Below are 25511 nucleotides of genomic sequence, written 5' to 3' on the forward strand. Positions count from 1 at the left end.
TAAGTGTATCTTGTTAAATAAAATACCTTGTTGTCCACCTTACCAACAGTCCAACAGAGACATTTCTTATACTGTAAAGGCAAGTAATGAATAAAGTCATCTGTTTTAAACACACAAACAGGAGAGATATTTGTGCATTGCAACAGCATTCATTCTAGGTTTTAGGTTTTTAGGTTTTATTTATTCGCACAGTAGAAACAAAACAAAGGCATATGACAGTTCAAATGACAAGTCAGATGAGATATTTACAGAGCTAAAATACAGACAGGAGTACTGTGCAGGAGGAGGCAAAGAAAGCCCAGAGGGCTTATAAGGCGCACTCCACCTCATTTAACAGTTCAAATGTTTATACATACACAATAACAAAAGAAAGAGAAGAAAGAGAAATAGAGCAAGATACAGAAGAAGAAAGATTTTTACGTATTGTCAGAAGTAATTAAGAGTTGCTTAAGAGCTTTTTTGTAAATTCTTAGGGAAGGTTTTTCAGCTAGAAAGAAAAATTCATTCCATAGTTTTACTCCTCTAAATTTAATGGAGAATTGGGCCCCTAACGTTGCATCGGCGCAGTTTCTAGGCCGAGCGGCAGGCGCAGATCAAAGCAGTGGGCGTGGAAAGGCGCACTTGATATCGTCGTGCTGGCGCTAGATGCAGCCCAAAGCATTACAACCACGCCTTTTAGGCGTAAAATTATGCACCGTCATGCTCATTGGATAAGTGCAATAAACGAATCGCACGCTTGCCTTTTTAGCTCCAATTCCAGTGATCCCGCAAAACCAGACGAAAGCCAAACGCTCTGCCCCCCCCCCCTCCCTTCATCCAGCCTGTCTGTCTGCATTATAGGCTATTATTCCATATTATTATGCTTCTCAAACCAATCTAACTGCAGTTTCAATACTGCAAGCATGTAAATACGCTACACTATAGCAAGATCAAAGTGAAAATAATGTTCTATGCATCAGCTAGAAAAATATAGCCTATTAGATTGGTGAAAGTTTGTCCAGAAAGATATCATTTTCTCTCGCCTGCTGCAGGAAGGATGATGCACATAAATATACCCTACATTATGTCAAGTCATTGCATAAATGTGTTTTTATTGTAAAACTAAATGTGAAATAGGGCCAAGTTATTGGAGGGACATCACAGTATAGCAGATGCCATTAGAATCGCGTTCCGAAGCGCGTTCCGCTGTTACTTCTCTAAATCACGTTAACTCGACAAGGGGTATATATATAGGCCCAGGAGGACATATATGTTTCACTTAGGGTGGTGTTTTAATTTCGATGATTTATTTGGTCCAATATTGAAATGTTCTACAATTGCAGGCTGTGTTACCATTACACATTAAATTTTTAGATCGACCTTTTATATCTATTTCGCCTCATTTGGTTGCTATTTAGTAGCGAAATTTAGTACCCAATTGCATGCTGGGGCATTCACAGGCAGTCAGAGAGAGACAGTCGTATTGTGCCTGTCAGACTGCCTGCAGCCTCAAAGCGGTACGGACGGAGTTGTTTTACCCAGGCTGGAAGCGTTGTCACACAGGCTTGTGACAGTAACTCAACGCGGAAGGATTTATTTCACAATAAACTGGTAAACGCACACCAATGCCTGCTCCTGTCAGTAGGAGAGAGGGAGAGAGTGACACAGAGAAGGGTGACAGAGGAGAGAGGGGACGGACTGGCCCATTGAATAGGCCTGCTTTTCAAAGGCGCAAGGCGCTAAATTAACGGCAGGTCGGAAGATAGGAGTACGCCGGTATTTAGCGCCGACACGCCCACTTTGGCGCATTCAGGGACTCCGCCACGCCCATTCGGCCTAAAGCGCATTTGGCAGCCTAAAGCCTATTGCTATTTTCCCGAAAAACAGGCGCTAGGCACGTTTTTTTGCGGTTAAGGCCCGTAATAGCGCCGATGGCCTGTGGGAGAATAGGGCCCCAAGCCTCTAGAGAAAATAAATTTAGGGAGATGAAGATGTGCAGATTTGCGGGTTGAGTATGAGTGGGATAATGAATCAAGTTTAAAGTAGGACTTGAAATGCTCAGGGATCTTTCCTTCACTTGATTGGATCTTATAGATAAAAGTGCATATTTGGAAAATATTAATTTGATAAATGTTTAAAATCTGCAGCTTCTGAAATAGAGGGCTGGATGCAGCACAAGGTTATTCTGTATTGGTAATAAAGCGCAATATGCACTTGTGTTCCAAATTGTAACTTCTTTATATTACCCATGGCCCATTTCCACAGCTGGTACTAGCGCGGCCCTGCCCAGCTCGTCTCGCTTTTTTGTCTTATTCCACCGATCAAAAACCTGGACAACCCGGCTAGTTTTGGTCCCTGCTTTGTTGAGGTTCCAGCCGGTACCATACGGTGACGTGAAAACACTGCAGACGACTGATTAGTCAGGCAGAATCGTGTTTACTGTGTCTGGATACTTTCTGTCAATGCTGGATACAGTGGGACTTTTCTCTTCTCTTCTGTTATTTCCATCAGTCTTTTGTGTTGCTGCCTTCGGCTCTGGTGAAATAAAATCGATCTCCTTGCTCAGCTTTAACATGACAGTGATTTTCAATTGTTTTGAGAGAGAAAAAGTCCGCTGCTCGGGAAGCCCTTGTAGTTGTGTGTTACGTTGGCTCCGCTAGGTCGGAGGCGGGGGTAAGTGAAGCCGCGGTCTTGACTGGTGAGTGCCCGCCGGGGTAGTGACTTCCCTTCTTCCCGTAGTGTAACCCCCGTCCCCCGCGCAGAGCATGCATGTAAATAACAACAAATTGATATCCATTCTCCTGGCTGATGGTCACATTTGCCCATATCGGTCATTTAGAGGCACCCGTATTTCATAACCAGTTTAAAAGTTCCGTGTATGGATTTAATTTTAACATTATACGTTATAGCCTACTTGGGCTATGGACGGAGAGCAGATATGAGGTTGCTATGACCACCAGGTGTGGGCGGAGGTGAGTAAACTTTCTGTGCAAGCAAAGTTTATATCAAGTAGAGACGAGTAAGGCCAGGTAGAGTAGAGCTGTACTGTGCTGTTATATGTGGTGGAAAGGAGCCATAATACTCTTTATATGACCCATAGCACTAGATCATACTGGCGGGCAGCCTAATACCTATAAAAGTACCCTTCATACATTATGCACACTTAAAAAAAGGCAATAAGGATTGTTCATAAGGTAGGTTATTTGGAACACACTAATGCACTATTTCTAAAGTCAAATGCATTGAAACTGATGGATTTGATTGAGTCCAAAACCACAGTAATTATGTTCAAAGCGAGGAACAATCTACTTCCTGGTAATATTCAAAAAATGTTTGCAGACAGAGAAGGATGCTATGATTTAAGAGGTAGCCTAAATATAATTTGAAACAGCCGTGTGCTCGCACTACTCTTAAGAGAATGTGTATTACAGTCTATGGGGTGACTCTTTGGAACAGACTGGATGACAGGATCAAACAAAGTGCCAATATCTCCATTTTCAAATCCAATTTAAAAAAATATTGAATCAAGAAATACATTGAGTAGCTCGGATTTTTGTTGTCTTTGGGCAATGTCCTTTTTTCTTCCTGTCAGAGTATTACTGTGTTATTGGTGGGTGGCTCTCTCAAGACGGTGAATTAAAATGTTATGGTCGATTGTGTCGAATGCTGCACTCAAATCTAAGAGGATGAGGATAGATACTTGGTTTGAGTCAGCAGCAAGCCTAAGATCATTTACTATTTTGACTAAGGTGGTTTCTGTACTATAATTTGCTCTAAATCCTGATTGGAATTTCTCTAGGATATTATTATCATTGAGAAAATTATTGAGCTGTTTAAAGACTACTTTTTCAAGTACTTTGCTCATGAAAGATAGGTTGGATATAGGCCTATAGTTATTTAAGACGGTATTATCCAGATTCGATTTTTTAAGTAAAGGTTTCAGTACCGCAGTTTTAAAAGCAGTGGGGAAAATACCTGTTTCCAATGAGGTATTGATTATTTTAAGAATGCAGGGAGCTAAACTGGGAAATGCATTCTTAAGAAATGTACTAGGAACAGGCAGAGCGCATGTTGAGGAGCTGGTCTGAGATACAATTTTAGCGAGTTCAGATTGTGAAATCTTGTTAAAACACCTCAATTTTGGGGGGCTATGTATAGGTGTCTCACAGAATGCATTTGCTGGATTTGTGATGTCCGCTCTGATAAAGGTGACTTTGTTAGTAAAAAAGGTTGCAAATTCTTCACATTTCAAAGCGGAAGCCTGACTCAATAAGCTAAAGGGCGCTGGATTTAAAAGTCTATCGATGGTTGAAAATAAAACTCTAGAGTTTCCGCTGTTTTCACAAATGATTTTTGAGAAGTGGGTCCTTCTCTCTTTACAGACGGCTTTGTTATAGGCAGCAATTCTTTCTTTTAGGATAGCATGGTGAACATGTAGTTTGGTTCTTCTCCATGTTCTTTCAGCTTTCCTGCAGGATCTTTTTAGGTCACTAAGGCTGTTGTTTTTCAACCAGGGTGCTCTTTTTTTGGATGACCTCCTTTTTGTCTTTACAGGAGCTATTTTGTTGAGAATGGCACTCAGTTCACTATTAAAAGTAACCACCATTTCATCAATTGATGAATCAAAATTTTTTGGGTCCATCAGGGCTGTTAACTCAGAAAACTCCAGCTGTACATTGGAGTCCAGGCACCGTGTTTTAATTATGGTATCAGGGCAATTAGTTGAGACATTTAAAGAAACATTAAAGGATACACAGTAATGATCAGACACATTAATATTGTTCACCAACACATCAACAATGTTGATCCCTCTGGAGATAATAAGATCAAGGGTATTACTGTGATTGTCTGTGGGCCCTGTGACATGTTGTTCTAACTCTAGGCTGTCTAAAATGTGGAGGAACTGTTTGGCTTTACCATCAGTCTTCTTGTTCACATGGATATTGAAGTCACCATTTATAATTATCCGATCATAACTAATAATAATAAGTGACATAAGTTCTGAGAACTGATCGAGAAAACCTGCCCATAGTTTAGGTGGGCGGTATAATGTAAGTAGAAGTAGGACTGGATCAGCTTTCAGAGTGAAAGCAATATATTCGAAGGAAGAGAATTCACCAAAACTCAACTTAGTACAGCTGTATTTGTTTGAGAAGATGGTGGCAATTCCACCGCCTCGTTTTCCCTGTCTAACTGAATGGAAGAAGTTATAATTTGGTGGACAGGTCTCAAGAAGTACAGCGGCACTATCTGAGGTGAGCCAGGTTTCTACAAGAAACAAGAAATCAATATATTTATCTGAGATAAAGTCATTAATTGTAAAGCTTTTTGAAGTCAGAGTTCCTACATTCAATAGGGCCATATTACAGGAACTGACTGGTTTTAATGGGATATGTCGGGGTACAGTTAGAACATTAGCTGGGCTGCGGGAATGAGGCGCCGTGGGTCGGGCGACAGGTTTGGGTGGGTGTGTTACCCATATTTCTATGACAGCTGAAACGCTTGTTGTAACTTCCTGCACCCAGCTTGGCTCCGCCCACCAAATACATAATCACTGTTTACAAACATAAAAAGGGCCTATTGCAGGACAACAGCAGGAGGCAGGCAAATGATGACAAAACCCAACACATGCAAATTTAATGAGGGAACAGGTAACAGAACGACAGGTAACATGGACAGAACACACGTGAACTTGCTGACGACCAGAGAAAGACTGAGTGGGGAACACAAACCTAAATACACAGAGGGAGGTGATTACACATGGGAAACAGCTGGGTGATTACTAACAAGACACAAACTGGAGACTAACATAGATCTGCTGGGCATAGACAGTGAAACATGAGGAAGATAAGGGGACTAGAGACAGAGAGAAAGTCTGACAAAGTCACAATTGTGATTTGTGACATAGTCAAGTTGCGACAACACCAAGGCCTGACCACTCGAGAAGTCATGAAAATGGTCAAAAATCCCTCCAAAATACCACGTTAATACACCAAGACCTTGAGGAACACCTTTCAATCGATTGGTGTTGAATGAATGAATGAATGGATCTTTATTAATTCATTGCACAGAGTACAACGAAATTAAAAAGAGCAACCTTTAAGGTGTAGTACATTTAGAAGAATACGAGAGTAAAATGATAAAAGAAGCACACAGAACACACAACATCCGCAATTTAACACATTTTACCTATCATTGCACAACCCGTAATTGCAATTGCACTGTGCAATGTAGATTAATAATAAATTGAATAAATTGCACAGAACCCTATTGCACTGTATGAATAAGTAAAAACATTAGTGAATAATTGCACAGTTACCCGTATTGTGCTGTGAGAGTTAATTGCACAATAGGTAAGTTCAGTGATTCAGTGCAGTGCAGTTCAGTGACCAGTGTTCAGTGCAGAAATGGCTCTGGGGTAGAAACAATTTTTTAGTTGGTTTGTGCGTGTTTTTATTGCCCTGTACCATCTGCCTGAGGGCAGCAGTTCGAAGTGAGAGTGTCCGGGGTGGGATGGGTCTTTGAGGATGTTGTGTGCCTTCCTCAGACAGCGAGGACCATACAGGTCCTCCAGGGAGGGGAGGGGGCAGCCAAAGATTCTTTGGGCCGTGGTGATGACCCTCTGGAGCGCCTTCCTCTCTGCGGCTGTGCAGCTGGCAAACCACACACAGATGCAGTATGAGAGGATGCTCTCTATGGCGCAGCGGTAGAAAGATATAGTCCATGGGCCAGAGCTCAAAATTTCACTTGTCGCTACCACTCAAGGTGGCAACACTTGCTTATCATTTTTGATAAGATACATGTCTGTAGATGATATTTTGGTATGATAGCCATTGCTGAGTGGTAGCTGACACCTAGTTATCAGCTCATGAAGTTAACCACTCCCGAAAGTAAATTGCATTTTAGACGCTGGTGCATATCCTGGTTAGGTTCATGGTTAGGACATTTTTCAATGTGTTATAATATTGTGTTTGGTCCCATTTTAAAGGGGACCTTCTTAGCTTTCATTTAAGGCCAGCTGTGCATTTTTTGGACAAATATAGAGGTCACTAGAGCTCTTCATACCGTCAATGACACACATTTTTCAACATTTTCCGCCTAAACTATATACTTTCTTTTAGCCCTGTGGCATCAAAGAACATCAGAGACACAAAATACCAAACCTGGACTACTCACAGGACTCCATGGATTCAGGAAATGTATAACATACCCATACTATTTCATTGTGAGAGTTAATTTAATCCTTAAATGATTATTACTAAAAAACGAACTAGACCACAGCTACTTAGGTCACACACTGGTCTTTATACAGTTGCTTAAATACACAATGAAAATATAGGATAATAAGGAATACCAAAGTGAGGTAAGGAACTACTTTAACATTATAACAACATTAAAACATTATAATACTGTAATAACAACTAGGGGTGTCACATTAACACGTGTACTTGGCTAACTGGATATTAAATCACAACCGTTTAGAAAAATCAATAACCGAGTACACGTCTGTTGTGTATGCATCACATCAGTTGTGGCTGTGCCAAGCGAGTGAGTCTGTGTTTCATTTTTCTTATCAAAACTGTTTAGAGGTGATAATGCTGCCTGTAAGCTACGGATGATAACTTTAATGTTACTCTAAAGTCTTCACACAAGTTCAGTAACGTAATGGAAATGCAGTCACACACAAAAAGTGGCAATGGAAATGCGGTCAAATAACAAAACAAAAAAACATCGCTGCCAGAAGGTGTAACCGTTGACACCCCTAATAACAACACCACACTGTGTCAGTCATCAAACTCGTCTCTCTCGTCACCTGACTCCCAGAGTTCAAAGTCAGGTTCTGGATCTTTCTGCAGTTTTTGGTTACTGCAGGTCTGTAACCTGCACATGTCTGTGCATGGTAGTCCATTTGACAGGCATGTGCAGCTTGGCATTTTGCATGAACGCACACACTTGCATGTCAGCAGTTCCAAGACCACATCTGGTGCGGGTGGGGAGCGCATCCAGTAAATGGCCAACTTGCCATCATCGTCTGTCCATCCATACTCTGTAGGGCTTGGCACTGCAGGGTTAGCCTGCAGACAGCACTTCCATATTGCTGCCTGATAGTTGGCCCGTTGCACATGCATGAAGAGACAGTCTCTACATTGTGGCAGCTGGCTGGACTCGACCTCTCCTCTTTTGGTGCAAAGAGCTGGTAGCGCAGTTCGTTCACATCACCAGTGCTGCTATTACCAACATACATGTGACAGGTGAACTGCTCGATTTTATGGAACAGCTCATCACTCACATCCCATGACTGCCCCAGTCGACTAAATGTGTCTTGGCAGGAAGTGTTCTTTCTAACCATCTTCAGGGCATTCAGCTTCCCTTGACCAGCAAATGCACTGACAGTGTCGCAGCGTGAGAATGCGTGTAAGCCAATTAAGCTGTCACAGATGCTATCTCCAAGTGATCTTGCCAGTTTGCTGATGTCAACAAACCTGTGCGGTTCAGTGTCCCAAACTTCTGGTAGATGGGACAGGTGATGTCCTTCTGGAAGCCAATTCAAATCACCATGACATCAGTGTCCTCAGCTGTAATGATCACTGACTTTGAGCCTGCATTTGCTGCATGCAATGCATGCAAGAGCAGACGGGTGTCAGCCTCTTCATGCGTGGAGTGCAGTTCTGCTACTTCCTCACACCATTCCTCTGTCAACTTGAAGCAGGTTTCCTCACAGGTCAAGTACAATAACTTGCCATGGAGCATTTTTCTGTATTGTGGGAATTTCCACTCTTCCACCAGAAACTTGATGAGATTGGACGGACTGCACAGAAATTTTCTCCACTGCTGGACATGGTGTCCCCCTGCAAGGTTCTTGTACTGGAGAGTGGTGTCTGCACCCCGGTTGAGTCATTCAGCATCTTTGATCGAAGTCTGGCGATAGACATCAAAAACAACATCAATCCTCTAACTCTGTGCCCCTCATGGAGGACCTGGGTCAAGGCTGACTCTGCCACCTGTGCAAAGGTTTTGTTGTTGCCATTATTTTTTTGGACCAGGCTTATCCCATCAATGATGGAAGCAGATGGGGTTGGAATGTGTTCTGCAGGAGATACATTATTTTCAAGCTCTCTGGCAAGTTGTTTGTTTTTCGTAGGGACCCATCAGCATTTGGGCAGCCAGTGCCCATGGCAGTGGGCCCAGTGGGTGGGCAAGGACATCCTTCATATTCACCTTCCTACTTTCAGCCACCAGAATCATGTGGCTGAACAGGTTCCTATCTGCCTTCAGAAACCACATCTTCTTTCCATGAGTTTTTTTTGCGCTGACATTGGAGAATGTCTTCAGACTTTGCTTGGTCATCCTGTCGTGGAATTTCAAAGATGGTGGGTCCTCATCTAATCTTGTTTGCTTGAATACCTGGTAGGCCTCTTCTCCTTTCTCAAGAGCTCTCAAGAGATCTCTGGTCACATCAGGTGGAGCCATGGAGCCAGTGGAGGTGCTAACCAGATCGGTCTCACGAGGGGACATAGGATTGAGCCAGTTATTCTCCATAAGGTCAATGAGAGACTGGACATGTGCTTCATCTCTCTTGATCCTTGGACCCTGTAGATCTGGATGAGACAGTTTGGACCTGCCTTGACCTATCAGGTCTCTCAGCTGTCTGAGGTACATGCTTCTGTACTCAGCTGGTAATATGTGGACACGGCTCCTGGCTTCAAGCTGAATCCCTTTGTTCATCCAGCTGTCTGGGTGTCTTTGTTCACCGTTTCTTCTATAGCTTGGTCAACAGGGATTCGGCCAAAGGGATTGGTGGAGCCCAGTTGAACTGAGAAGCCTCCTTCCATGAATTCCGTGTACACATCTGGTTGTGTGATGGGCAGCTGAGACATCTGGGCATAGTAGTAGGGGAGGTAGCGTGCATAATTCATCCTGTTATAAGCAAAGCACCATGGGATCATTGCTCGGATGCTTGCCAAGTGTAGCATCCAGTCTCCCTGTCTGGATGCTCGGATGAGCCCCATCAAGATTTTAACCATGTCCAAATAGGACATCCAGAAGGTTGAGAGGTTGCCATTTCCACTCCCGAGGAACTCGCGGTAGACTTCAAACAGTTTCCTCCTACGCTTTCCTATTATTGCCAGCAGTGTGCAGATGGTGTGGAATACCCCAAGCCTGATGATGATAGCATGGAACTTGTCACTGTGTTTCCATGTGATCTCAGCAGCCTTTGAATACAGGGCTTGGTCAAAGACACAGACAATCTTTGTCAGGCCTAAGTCCTGCATGATGCTCAGTGACTGGTTAAGCACCTCGTTGACAGTAGACATTTTGTGTCGCTGGAGCATTGATAGTAGGCAGATAGCCTACATTGTCAGGGATAACCGTCATCTCACTTCGAGTCAGGATGTTGAAGCCTGTCCAGCTGCTGACTTGCTGGTCTTCTTGTTGTGATATGCGTGCTAGGACCCAAACAAGGTTCTTCTCTCTGGCAAGCCGAGTATTGGATGCAGTATCACCATCTGCACTTTTGCTTTGTGGTGGCCCCACCCGTTGTCATTGGCATTGTAAGTTTGTAATATTGGCGGGGGTGCAGTGATGCTTCTCTTCTTTGTTTTGGCAACAGTGGACATGGATTTGACAGGAATTGGGTTGACTGCCTTTGCTTGCACAGCAATCCCATTGACTCTGTGAGATGTTCCCTCACCACTAACAGTTTCTTCAAGACGATCGATATTGTCCCAGGCTAAAGTTGTGAATATACCAGGATGGATGTTGGCCGGTAAGGCAATGTCACTCTCTGATGATTATATATGATTAAATATTAAGATATTTATTTATTTATATACTATATTTTACATACTTATTGCAGTTTGGATGAAATGTTTACCTTCAGACTCAGTCTGTCTAAGCATATTCTTCATTTGGTCTGGCCCAAGGACTTGAAGATATAATATGCCAGATTTCTGCCAAAGTCATTCTTCTAATTTAAGGCCTACAATCACATCTCAAAATGAAATAGTATGGCCATATTATACATTTCCTGAATCCGTGGAGTCTTGAGAGTATTCCAGGTTTTGTGTCTCTGATGTTCCTTGATGCTACAGGGCTAAAAGAAGGTACATTGTTTAGGCGAAAATTGTTGAAAAATGTGTGTCATTGACAGTTTGAAGAGCTCTAGTGACCTCTATATTTGTCATAAAATTTCACAACTGGCCTTAAATGAAAGCTAAGAAGGTCTCCTTTAAAATGGGACCAAACACAATATTGAAAAATGTCCTGACCATGAGCCTAACTAGGATATGCACCAGCATCTAAAATGCAATTTACTTTACGGAGTGGTTAACTTCATGAGCTGATAACTAGGTGTCAGCTACCACTCAGGAATGGCTATCATACCAAAATATCATCTACAGACATGTATCTTATCAAAAATTATAAGCAAGTGTTGCCAGCTTGAGTGGTAGCGGAATCTGGTCTGGCCCATGGACTAATACCAACAGTTCCTGAGTGAGCTGGTTGTTGCGGAGAATTGTTGCGGTGAGCACTTCTGGAAATTTCTCCGAAACCCCCTTATTGTCAATACCTAGGGAAGCCATATCTCCTGAATGCCCTACATCTCTAGTTTATCCTTATTATAAGAGGGAGCATGGAGGCAATGTCTGTCTTTCTCTCTGTTTCAATTTTTGTGTCGGCCTCAGCTATGCCGTTTTACGTGCGATCGGGCTGAAACTTTCAGGGGGTGTAAACTGACGGAGCCGGATTAAAAAAAAAAACGATTTTCAGACGGCAGCCCGTCTTTATTGTCACACAACACACTACAACACATGCACGGAGGGCCACAACACACACATGCTGACGGTGGCCGGTGAAATTTGTCCTCTGCATTTAACCCATCCTGGCTTTGTCCTTTCCTCCTGGGGCAGGCCAGGAGCAGTGGTCGCTTTCTCGTACAGCGCCCGGGGACCGACTTCGGATGTTGTCGTCACTGGTCGGATGACGATGACGATCTGATCTTCTGCATGTTTTTAGTGGGGGGGGGGTTATATACGGAGGAACCCCCCTGGGGGAGCATGGGGAGAACATGCAAACTCCACACAGACAGAAAGGCCCTTTACGATGAGATACCCCACCTGGGCAGTGGGCACTGAAGATATGGGGGGGAACACAACCACAGCGCCCACAGTGTCCCAGGCGAGAATCGAACTCAGGACCTTCTGACTGCGAGGCGACAGCTCTACCACTGAGCCACCGTGCCCCCTAATTAGGTGATTGCCCTATTTACCTAATAATGTGATGTCAGCAGTGATATCATCAGTGATGATGTCATCAGTGATGTCATAAAGTCCTGGAAAAGATGTCATCAGTGATGCCACTTGAGCAATTGTGCATTATGACATCACTGATGATGTCCTAGATATTGTGACATCATCAGTGATGTCATAAGAGCATGTGAGCCGCACAGCGGGCGAGCTGCATTGCGGGCGAGGGAGCAAGTGAGGCCGCGCAACGACTGAGCTGTGCATGCGAGCATGCAGGGCCAGCTCGGCGAGCTGCAGGGCGGGCGAGGCAGCGCTTCGACCGAGCTTCACCCGAGCTAGAGAGCCCCTAGCAATCGAGCACACTTGGCACGCAAGATGCCTAGTGATTGTAAAGTTTCATTAGGATGTGATTATAAGTCACAATAGCTCATTTTATACCGTGAGGTTAGTGAGTTTCAAAAAATGGTTTCACTCCAATGAAATGGCTACTATGGGACTATCTAGCATCATCACGCACAGAGATGGGAAAAGTACACACATTCTTTACTTAAATAGAAGTACAGTTACTTGTTTAAAAAACAACTGCATTAAAACTAAAGTAACTAGCCTGTTTTTAAAGTACAATAAGTGAGTAGAAAGTACAAATAATCATGTTAAAATGTAGGGAGTAAAAGTAAAAAGTTCTCAGAAAAATAAATAGTAAAGTAAAGATGCCAAAGATACAAAGTATTTATACTTACTTCCCATCTCATCACACATGAATACAAGTTAGTCCATGAGATCTACTGGTCCTGAGGCTCCAAATCAAAGAGCATTTTGTCTTTAGCGTTTTATTCCAGAGGGCATTGTACAGACAGATCCCAAGAGTGTGAATGGAAAATGTGTCTCCTTTTACGAGAAACTGTACAGTTCTGAGACCAGAAAAGTATGGAGCGTCTTTCGGACAACAAATCTGAAAATTTAAATACTCCCATCACACTACACAAGATAGAGGACACGGCGAAGGACATGTCCAAGGGCAAATCACCAGGTCCAGATGGAATCCTCATGAGTTCTACCTTGCTATTTGCCCCTTGCTCAGCACTCTATTGTTTGAGATGATACAGTTTGCAATTAAGGACGGTTCATGTTTGCGGGATGTCAATGCTCCTCTAATAACATTGCTGCTTGAAAAAGGTAAAGACTCAGCAGAGTGTGCTAGTTACAGGCCTCTCTTGCTAAATGCACACATTAAGATTTATGCTAAGGTGTTGGCTCGGCAGCTTCAGGGCCACATGTCTAAATTAGTGCTGCATAGCGACCAAACAGGATTGATAAAAACCAGATAACATAAGGAGACTGCTACATATCATAAATTTGGCCCAAAAATTGGGTTCTCCCACATAATATATATTCTGCATACAGGTCACATATGGTAGAATACTGCTCAATTAAATACAATGGCCCATCTACACAAACATCACTTACAGGGGAGTTACTTACCCATTCACTTCAATAGAACTGTCCCCAAAGTCTAGCCCCAATCTAGCCTCAATGCAAAATGTGAACGTTGTGGTGAGTTATGTCTCTTCCTTCTATATAGCACACAGAGCGGAAGCAAATTGTTGCATTTCTGATCAACTGTCATATATCATGTTAGTTATGAGGGCTTTAAAACATCAATGACAGATGAATAGATCTGGGGGCCGGGGCTATTAAAAAAAAAGAATACCGAGGTCATGACCTCGTGTGATCAATGGTAGTTACGGGCATGACTGGGAGCAATGTGCTTCGGTGCCCCTTTTATCGAAGGTGATATACAGCAATCCAACAGCCATGATGCTGACCGGCAAGAACTGCTCCACTCTCTTTCCCATCATGAGAGGATGGAGCCATGGCTGCCCACTTAGCCCCCTGCTGTTTGCGTTGGCGCAGACAATCCGTCAATCACCTGTGCTCTCCCCGATTTCTATACGCAGAAGTTGCACTCCTGTATGTTGACAATGCTGTACAATGTATCCCACAAATACTCTTTTTGAACAATATGGCAAGCTGTCTGGGTTTAAAATAAACGGGCACTAATCAGCGATGTTACCGCTAAATCAGGCAATGAATCAGGCACATGTTCCTCCGTCCATCCCGGTGGTCAAAAACTTCACATACCTGGGGATAGAAATTTTCTCCTTGATTCAAATGAGAGTCAAACATAACTTTGGAAACGCACTGAGCAAAATTACTTCTGATTTGGGTAGATGGTCCTCCCTCCCCAACTCACTCCGAGTTGTATAGCGAGCGGAGTATCTTTAATCGAGAATAACATCATACCAAGAGTTAATTTCTACAGTTTCTACAATGTTTCCCCTTCCTTCTCAAACTCATTACTGGAATAAGTTACAAACTGCTGTTACAGAAGAAGACAAAAAATTCAGATTCTTCTGTAAGGTTTAATTGTGACAAACTGGGTCTCAGCCCAGATATTTTATTTTATTTTAAATCCTTTGCGGACTGACTCAGGGCTCTTGATTGCGATTAGATCAATTTTGTTTCCACATAACCCTACATTACAAAATAGAATGACTGTGTATGTCCAGAAAAATACTACCCACAAATTGAGGAAATCAACCAAAAGGAGACGAATAACCACCCATAAACCCTGCCAGCCTCGCACATATAAATATGGGTAGACTCAGCTCTCAACTGTCAGAAGTCAAGCTTCACATCACCTGGCGATCTCACACTCTTCACTTTGATGTTTTTGACAACACCCTTTTAACGTCAATAGGCCATAAGGTGAACCAAGAAAAAGTGCCTAGAAAGTGATTTTCCTTCCAACTCCCTGGCACTACTTTTTCAATGCATTTTTTCAGAGAGAGCACCCTTATAGACTTTGTGTTAAAAGTTATCCGCAAAATATGTGGCAGTTTTTTGTCACGGCCCATAATTGTATATACTGTAAATGTGAATGAAAAAAATGAAAATCTTATGCTGCTAATTTTGCTTGTAACTTCTTTTCTATTCATGTGAGCTACATAAAATATATCTCAAACTGACATCTATACATGTACCTAAAGATCTAAGACAAGTATTGTGCATTCGTATAGCCAAGTGTGAATTTAGACCATGAAATCTAGCAAATTTGTACAAAATACGCTAAAACTTCAGTGATTGACCACCAAGCTAAATAAAATATACACATGGTAAATTTAGCAAAACACAGATGTATTATACATCAAAATGTTCAGTTGACACCGTGTAATCAGAGAAAGGAAATTAAAGGACATTTTGGCCCAAGATGGCTGAAATTAATCAAAATGCTTCCTCGCCCCCTTAATCTCTCTCGTAACGGACAAGCCCGTCCGTCTTTTATTGTCACACGAACACCACAATACATGCATGCGGCCACAACACACTCATGCTGACGGTGGCCGGTGAAAAGTGTCCTCTGCATTTAACCCATCCAGGCATGTCCTTTCCTCCGAGGGGCAGGCCAGGAGCAGTGGTCGCTTTCTCGTACAGCGCCTGGGGACCAACTTCGGATGTTGTCGTCACTGGTCGGATGACGATGACGATCTGGGATCTTCTGCATGCTTTTAGTGGGGGGGTTATATACGGAGGAACCCCCCAAATTGTGAATAGTGCAAAAATTGTCAATTCTACAATAGATCCATTACAAGTCAGAAGCAACCCAATAATATGGTATGAAATGATGTGTTAATGTCTCTGAACGTTACATTACATTACGTCATTTGGCAGACGCTTTTATCCAAAGCGACTTACAATAACACATTTTTGTCAGCAATAGAGCAATCACACACAGTCTATGACAACTACAACTTCTGAAGGAACAGTGGTACAAGTTTAGTTAAGTATTTTTTATTTTATTTTTTTAAGAAAGAGAGAGAAAGAAGTTAGATCAAGAAGGGCCCAGATGGAGCCTGAAAAGGTGTGTCTTTAGTCTTTTCCGAAAGATCGGCAGTGATTCAGCTGTCCTGACCGAAGGTGGAAGCTCGTTCCACCATTGAGGTGCCAGGGATGAGAAGAGTCGAGATCGGGATGAGCGACTTTTGAGCCCCCGTAGCGAAGGATGGACGAGGCGTCCTGCACTGATGGAGGAGCGAAGGGAGCGCTGAGAGGTTTGGAACCTGACCATAGATTGCAGGTACAGGGGAGCTGACTGGTGTACTGCCCTGTAGGCCAGTACCAGTGTCTTGAATTTGATGCGTGCCGAGATGGGAAGCCAGTGGAGGTCCTGGAAGAGGGGAGTGACATGAGAGAATTTGGGTTGGTTGAATACCAGACGGGCTGCAGCGTTCTGAATGAGCTGAAGCGGTCGGATGTCGGTGGCAGGTAGGCCGGCCAGGAGCACGTTGCAGTAGTTCAGGCGAGAGATGATAAGTGACTGGACCAGGAGTTGAGTCGCTTCTCTTGTGAGGAAGGGACGGATTTTGCGGATGTTGTAGAGGGAGAACCTACAGGAGCGTGCTGTCGCAGCTATGTTGGCTGAGCAAGACAGCTGGTTGTCAAGGATCACCCCAAGGTTCTTAGCTGTTTGGGAGGGAAGTACAGTGGTATTGTCAATGGAGATGGAGAGATCTGCGAGAGGGCAGTCTTTCCCTGGGAGGAAGAGTAGCTCTGTCTTACCAAGGTTGAGCTTGAGGTGGTGGGCAGACATCCAGTCGCCAATGTCTTTGAGGCATGCAGAGATGCGAGCCTCGATTTGAGTGTCGGAGGGGGGGAAGGAAAGGAAAAGCTGGGTGTCATCAGCATAGCAGTGATAAGAAAAGCCATGAGATGAGATCACATAGGCAAGAGATCTGAACGTCTCAGCCTGGCATTCATTACAACAGTGGTTCTCAACGTGGGGTCCGGGGACCACCAATGGTCTTTGAGGGGTTACAGGGGGTCCCCAGCAAATTCATGAATTATTAAACTTCATCATTGTTCAATTTACACCATCTAAGACAAGTATTGTGCATTAGTATAGCCAAGTGTGAATTTAAAACTTCAGTGATTGACACCAAGCAAAATGAAACATTTGGAAAAACATTTGGAAAAACACTGCTGTATTACACATCAAAATGTTCAGTTGACACTGTAATCAGAGGAATGAAATAAAATGGCAAATCCATGAATTATCAAATTTCACCATTGTTTCATTTATAAGAACACTTCATAGAATGTAAAGATTACTACAATATTTTGATCATATTTGCACTGTCATGTATCAACCTACGGCACAGGTAGCCATGTAATTCTGGACAAAATCATATAATACAAATATTCACATTTGAATCAGAGAAACAAAAACCATATCAACTGGGGGTCTGTGGGTTTGGGTTAGGGCTAACCCTAACCCTAACCTCAGTTGACTCTGTTGTATGAGGTAGCCTATTAACTTATCTGCATACATTGTCTCAACAAAAACCATCTCGCACATGTTGCGATTGTGGGGGGAGTGAAACACCAGCTGGGGAAAGTCATATGCCAGCCTCCTCTTCAATGTATCCTGTATGCAACATAAAAATATAGTGAAAGATGATCACAAGGGTATGAATCAATATATATATATTCACACTGAAAACCAATTTTACACACCATGTATCAGCTTCTACATATATATACAGGTTATAAAATATGATTGCTTAAAAATTCCATGAGAGGTGACTTCTAAATGGGCTTGGTAGAGACCCACTTTAGGGTCTGAACTGACCATGTGCAATTTCAAAGTACGGTAACTGGCCAAGCCGACCAATGGTAGAGTTGACGCCATATTGATACCAAAAGATTGAATTTGTAAAATCATCACCTTTGAAATATTTTGTTACCTTTATCTATTGTACCTATTGTATTGGGTGTTGGTACTGTTCTATTCACAACAAATAAATATATACATTTCTCCGAGACAAGCGAGGGCATGACAGGGCGATGTCAGTCATTTATTCAGTCAGTCAGTCAAGGATGAACACAGCCTTAACGAGCACCATGGGACACTACAGAATCTGTGCTTATTTTTCACTTGCAAAATATCCCGAAATGCAAAATCAATATATTTTTTATATTATATTGGTTTTTTTTTTTTAAAGAAATACAAATGAAAATTTGTACTGCATACATATTTTTTCTAGAGCTGCCAAAGAGCCAGTATTTAAAATTACCTGTAGTTTGAAGCATCAAGATTTTGATATTTCTTCACAAGATATAAACATCTTTCGTAGCTGGTTCATTCTCAGCACCTCTTGGTTTACGATGATCCTTACGCGGATGATCCTCTCACAGAAGATCTTGTAGCTGGCATCGAAGGACTCATTTCTGAAAGAAAACATTAAAATGGAAAATATATATTATTGTGTATGAATGAATGAATGAATGAAAACTTTATTTAACAGATTGCAGAATGGGTACAATACAGTACGGCTCATTACACACAATTGTTAAGGGGATGCAGACCAGAGAAAGACGTTTGTCTTGTTTACATCAGGGTCCCCTATTTTCAATTCATTGTGACATTTGACATACACAACATACATGACATCATGACATTTATGGCATAGGGCCCTAATACAATACATACATGACATACAGCATGACCTACATGACATACAGGTATGTAGTACTGTTACATTTGTGACATATACGATATGCAAATATACAGTACTGTTACCCATAGATCCTAACAGAGAATATATACATATGATGGGGAGGAGACTGTACATTAGGAGGGGGTGGGTGGGTGGGAGAAAAAATATACATACGGTGGGGAGAAAATGTAATACATACGGTGGGGAGGAGACTGTCTATTAGGAGAGGGTGGGGGGGGGGGGTTTAGGTTTGGACATTTACGGTGGCCAGTTTCGAATTGCAGCCTCCCGTAGGTGCTCTTTAAGAGCGGTTTTGAATGTGGGTAGGGATGCACATCTTTTTACGGCTGTGGGTAGGGCGTTCCACATTGTTGTGGCATAATTGCGAAATGTGTTTAGTCCCTTGTTTGTGCCGAATCTGGGTTGCACATGATTTGTGGAACTCCCTCTGGTGTTGTGGGCGTGGTACTCACTGACCTTTGGGAAGTATTTCGACATGTACATGGGTACCTGTGTGGTGTAGAGTATCTTGTAGACCAGGCCCATTGCAAGTTGCTGTACTCTGTCGTCTACTCTAAGCCATCCTAGGTAGTCAAAGTGGGCAGGGGTGAGGTGGGTTCTAGGAGTAAGGTCAAGTAGTAGTCTGACCAGTTTGTTTTGTGATGTTTGTAATCTTGTTTTTAGCGCCTTTGATGTGCTTTGGTACCACGAGGTGCAAGCATAGTCGTAGTACCCTTGAATGAGTGCTCCTGCCAGAGTCTTCAGGGTATTCTTGTTTACCAGAGAGGAGATCCGGTACAAGAATCTAGTTCGTTGGTTGACTTTTTTGATTACATTGGATGCCATTTTGTCACAGGAAAGATTTGCCTCTAGGATGGAACCCAGGTATGTAATTTCATCTTTCCTTGTGACAATATTGTCACCCACTGTAACTGAGAAGCCGTCGGTCTTGCTGAGTTTGTTATTTGATCCGAAGAGAATGGACTCTGTTTTACCCAGGTGTAATGATAGTTTGTTATCAGCGAGCCAGGTGCAGATTTTGCCTAGTTCTGAGCTGAGGGTTTTTTCAACCTGTAACTTGCTCTTGTCAGAGACCAGCAGGGCTGAGTCGTCCGCGAACAAGAACAAGTTGCAGTCACAAGCTGACGTCATGTCATTTGCATAAATTAAGAACAGTAGCGGTCCTAGTATGCTTCCTTGTGGAACACCACAGCTCACTGTGAGGGGGGGGGGGGGGGGGGGGTAGGGTACCGTTTACCTCCACCATCTGTTCTCTCCCCTCCAGGTAGGATTGCATCCAGCTCACTGATAGACTATCAACACCTATTGCTTTTAGCTTGTAAATCAGAATGGAGTGATTGACAGTGTCGAAGGCCTTTTGTAGGTCCAGCATGACCATGCCGCAGTATTTGCCCGCGTCCACCTCTTGTTTGATGTGGTCGTTCAAATAGAAAGGCATGTGTCAGTGGAGTGGGATGTTCTGAAGCCGGATTGGAATTCGTAGATTCGTTTTTTTTCCGCAAGGTACTTTTCGACCTGTAGGTGATAGTGGAGGAATGTTGCCGTTGATCGTGTCGTTAGCCGCCGCTGTCTGTGTTGGCAGTAGTTGTCCTGTATTGCTAGCTATGCTAGCCGCCGCTTCCTGGGTCAACAGTCCTAACTGTCGTGCCTGTCTCCGTGTCGTGACCGGACCCGGGTTCTGGTGTATGTCTCCCGACAGGAGCAAATATAATAGAATCATTGATTTTCTATCAAACTTGCCTGTCGGGGGTCATTTCTTGCGGTCCGGATTCACCGTGAGTGCTGCGTGAATCGCCGCGGTTCGAAAAGCTGGATGTTTCCTCTCCGAGCCCGTTAACAAATAGAAGTCACAATGGGACTGTTTGTTTGCGTTTTCGCTACTTTCCACTTCTGTCTGGAGTTGTTTAAGTTGTGAGTTCAGGTACAAGTCCATAATCCACAGGAGGGAAAGTAGAAAATGCGCAAAAAACCTTGTTGTTATTCTGTTGCGTTGGTTTGGCCGGGAGCTGCGTAAAATGCGACCACCCATGTCGAAGCCGGATGTCCAGTGTAGATTGTGTCTACAGACAGACAATATACAGACTATGTCTCAGGGATGTCAAACACATTTTAGTCCACATGAAACCCAATTTGGTCTCTAGTGGGCACTATAACCTTTATAAATAACAACACCTCCACATTTTAAGGGCACCGGAAATACCTGCCTTACACATTTGATTGAAGGATTCTCAGTGCAATGATGCACACATCACAAAGTCAGCCTATGGGCCAGATTGGACATTCTGGCAGGCTGGTTCTGGGCCCCAGGCCGTAAGTTTTATAGCCCTGATGTAGATGGTCAATGCTTTACTTCTTAAATCTGCAGTACAAGCTACTGTGTAATTTGTGCTTTCCTAAACTACATTTCTCCTGGGGTAGCTTTGCATGCTTTCAAAGTAGCTTCCCAAGAGTCTGATTGTGTGTGTGTGTGTGTGTGTGTGTGTGTGTGTGTGTGTGTGTGTGTGTGTGTGTGTGTGTGTGTATGTGTATGTGCGATTGTTTTACCTAGCTACCTGCTGAAAACGTTTCAGCCTGCACCAGATGGTCCTTGTGGTGGTGGTGGCCTTTTCTCGGCCGCATCCAAACGCTTTTTTATCAATGAAGCGTCTGTAGCATTGAGTGGAACCCAGCATCTTCAGGAACATTCTCAAAGTCGATTTCTATGGAATGTTTATACAACTCTGCTATTTTCTGGCTGTCCCCTTGCAAGGCAAGCCACCGTTTGGCGATGTTTCTAAATGTATCCCACCGTGTACTGGTAAAATCTTTTACTCCCTCTTTCCTTACTGACACGAGATGCATATAGCATCGTTTCTTGAATTGTTTACATAGTTTTGAAGGAGCTATAGCTCGACATTCCTCTTCTTCCCTGCTCAATGTAGAGGACGAGGGGGCTGCCATCTTGTTTATTTACTTCCGACTCCTCAGGAAAGCGGCCACCCGATTGGTCTAGCGGGGAGCACGTGATACGGATCATTGCGCCGGGCCTTGCCACTCATCAACAATGTAACTACGCACGAGGGAAGGGGTGCCGTACCATTTTTCCGACCTCCCAATATTCCGACCTCCCAATGTTCCGATTTGACTTCCAGTTCACGTTCAGGCAGCTGCAGGGTGCTGAACCGGGTGTCAGATAAAGTAGGCTACTCGGGCGGAGCCGCGGCCTGCAGCTTGCAGCTTGTGATTTCTTGTGTCTATATAATATATCTGGTGTGTCTAAATATTAACCAAACCTGAACTATGAACCAAACCGTGAAAGCTACATCTTTCCCACAATCTACTTTGAATTATGGAATTGATTAGAAGTTTTTGTCAATAAATATTTTCGTTTGGACTTTTAAACTTCTGTAGGCTGTGTGCGCAATTCTCTCTCTCTCTCTCTCTCTCTCGCTCTCTCTCTCTCTCAGATGCTGCTAAATGGGTTGCCTCGAATCCTCGAAATGATTGTGGAGACCAGCCAAATTAAAATAAAGACGTGTTGTTCAAAGATGTTTGGCACATTTTAAATTGCAAAATGCAATTTAAAATCTGCCTTTTATAATCTATTTTCATATTCTTGCTTATTCATTTTCATATTATTTGTCCTTTGCATAATTCTTTTTCACCTTTACTTTACCATTAGACAACTGTTTTACTTAAAGCACAAGCAGAATTTTGCCACCTGTATACAGGTTAATTAAGTAGGCTACTAACTTGAACAATAAATAATTAAATAAATAATTTGCTATAGACTACATGTCAAAAATATGTGTGTTCAGGGACGCATGAAGCTGGGGCGGGAGGAGAACAATGACGCGATGAAGGTTGGAGTAGTAGTAGGCTACCGGCAATAATTTCAATCCACTTTCACCCCTGGGTGAAAGGAAAACACTCTTAATAAAACGTCTCCCACATTTACACCTTTATAAACCTCTACTTTGCTGCGCCCTGCAGCTGTGTAAAATGTTATACGAAATAATTATAAATTCCAATAAATTCCCAATTTCATGACATTGTACTGTGTGTGTGATTACGTGATGAAAAAAAAGAGGAAAAAAGTCAGCACACTAAAGCTTCATGTGCATTTATTTAGCACCTATAGGATGCAGTAGCGGCTGGTGCATTTTTGTCCAGGGAGGGCTATACCAAATATAGGCCTGGACAATGGGGTTGAAATCAATATGATAATCATAAGGATTATTCTCAATATCAATATCATATGTTTCACGTATGCAAAATCAGTGTTCATCTCATTGAACCGAATGGTGATGTCAAACAAACCTTATATTTTCAAATAATATTCCTGCCATACCTCATTTGATCAGTTTTTAAGTAACATTTGCTTGTCATCATCAATTTAGACAGCAGAAATGTCACTATTAAAATAACTTCATATCATCACGATGATTCTACTGAAAGACAACAAACAATAATAGGCTATTGAATTATCATCCACTCCAGCCCTAAATCAAGCAAGTAGTAACGGACGTTAGCCTACTAGTAGCCTACCTTCTGAATCATATGGGCAACATTAGTAGGCATATCAATCACGGAGCAGATTACAGAAATAGACACAGTAACCTGGTTACATGCTGCCACTCCGACGTTCTGCCACTCCGAAATATCGGCACTCAGAAAGGGATCATGTCTATGTTCCCCGGGTTCTATATTCCCCGTTTTTCACGCCAAACCTAACCTCCCCCCATGCCTAAACCTAACCTCCCCCAGACCCTAACCCAAAACCTAACCTCTCCCACCCCCACGCCTAAACCTAAGGTCGGCATTGCGGCTTCTAAGGTGAACGACCGCCAGTCCGAATAATGGAAGTTAACGTTCGGAGTGGCAGGGCTTCGGAAAGGCAGTCAGTAGCCCAGTAACCTGGTCAGCAGCCCTCTGATCTCTACATCAAACTTCCCTTTAGCATCCATATTTACTTGAAAAGCACATGGCATAAACACTTTGGAAGAAGGACTTCCCACAGCATGTGAATGAGTTACATTATATTACCTGAAAAATATCAGTTGTAAGGAATGGTGGTGAGGGTGGGTGCAGCTCAGGTCTAAGGCCTGGTTCCAGGTAGGGCCCAACACAATGGCCTGTCGGCCAGGACAGAAAACAGCAGAGGCTTGGATTCCAACACTAGTACTTTTATTTATACACCATATGTTGTTGCTGGTTTGCTGGTGATAAAGAAAGAAGAACATATTATAAATCCATAGTGATTTAACATAAGTAACAATTAAATCCAAACAATTACTAATTATATAATATCCAAATACAGAAATAACTATTAAAGGAACTTAAACAGTGCAACCAATGATCATAAATTACCAAAGCAAAGTCAAATAAAAGGAAAACTTACTAATCATTTACACAGCAAAAAGGTGAAGGTGTGGAATCCAGTGGAGGCCAGCCAGCCTGTGCTCCGATGGTTTGCAGCAAAAGGATTTGCCACAGGTGATGTGACTGGCCTTATTAGCTCTCGGGCTCCGCCCATCCAGAGAGCAGTGAAGGGAAGCAGTGAGGAGGCAGTTGGAGGAATGTGAAATGAGGGGATTTTCCACATTACATATGAGGAAAGCACGTTCGTGCATGCAAATAGAGAGTCCGTCAAGAATGCATTGCCGTCGCTCTACCTGGCCCCACCTCCACCTCTGGTCGCTAGATACCAGCGCCCCGAATCCCTTTGTTTTGAGAGGGAACAGCGCATGTGCAATTTACACAGATCCTGGCTTAGCACTGGTGGAAGCCAGAAGTCCCCGGACGGCGTCCGTGGCAGAAAGTAGTTGACCCAAAACAGTAGCCTACACATGTAGATCATTATGAATCTACATATTTATTGCAGATTATATATATTCACCTCGCTCATGAAAAAAAAAAAATATATATATATATATATATATATATAGTTTTATTTTCCCCTCCTTTGGGTAGGTGGGGCGGTGCCCTGGCGCCCTCTAGTGGCCGGTCGTCACTGATAGGATGTGATAAATAAATGCACATAAGGGAGCTGAAGTGTGTGGCCTCTTTTTTCCTTTTTCTTCATGTTGATTTGTTTTGGTCCTGCACTTGCCTCTGTCGGATGTTGCTCTGCTCTTTAATTTGTCTTTATGAATTTATTTTTGTGTGGGATAAAGGTAAACGAAACTAACATTAACCTACAGCGCAGCCATTTGACAAGCTATTTTATGAATAGGTCCTTCAAACTGTGAATGAACTGTAAGAATTATCTAAAATGATCCTCACTAATAACAAATAAGCAATAATGATGTAATAAATCTCAACAATGCGACCACCGTCGCTGTTCAATCCAGCGCATAAGCCACACAAAAGGGTGCGTTCGGATATTGCACTCGGCACACACTGGACCGTTCAGAATTTCAGAGCGCTGTTGGAATACAGCGTTCAGACATGAGACAGACAGCATGACAGCATGAATAGTCTGTGATATGCAGGGCCGATTTTACCAACGGGCTTACCCGGGCTGAAGCCCGGGGCCCGGGACATCAAGGGGCCCAAAAAAAAAAAAAAAAAAAAAAAAATTTGGGGGGACCCTTGATGGGTTTTTTTTGGGCCCCCTGTCCAGGGTCTTCGCAAAAAATGTTTTTTTAACTGACGCCATTCAATTTTTTTTGCAGAGTAATAACATCCACTGTGAGAGGGTGTCCACCCGCTATGCCGACCACTC

At 43.0% G+C, this 25511-nt stretch overlaps 1 protein-coding gene across 1 annotated transcript in view; it reads left to right on the forward strand.

The window, feature by feature from the left end:
• The window catches only part of LOC310782428 (exostosin-1), a gene marked incomplete at both ends in the record, with an annotated part of 539881 nt that overhangs the window by 280294 nt on the left and 234076 nt on the right, over nucleotides 1–25511 (forward strand). The window lies entirely within an intron of this gene.

The sequence above is a fragment of the Poromitra crassiceps genome (genome assembly GCF_964638095.1).
Source record: "Poromitra crassiceps genome assembly, chromosome: 9".
Taxonomy (NCBI): Eukaryota; Metazoa; Chordata; class Actinopteri; order Beryciformes; family Melamphaidae; genus Poromitra; species Poromitra crassiceps.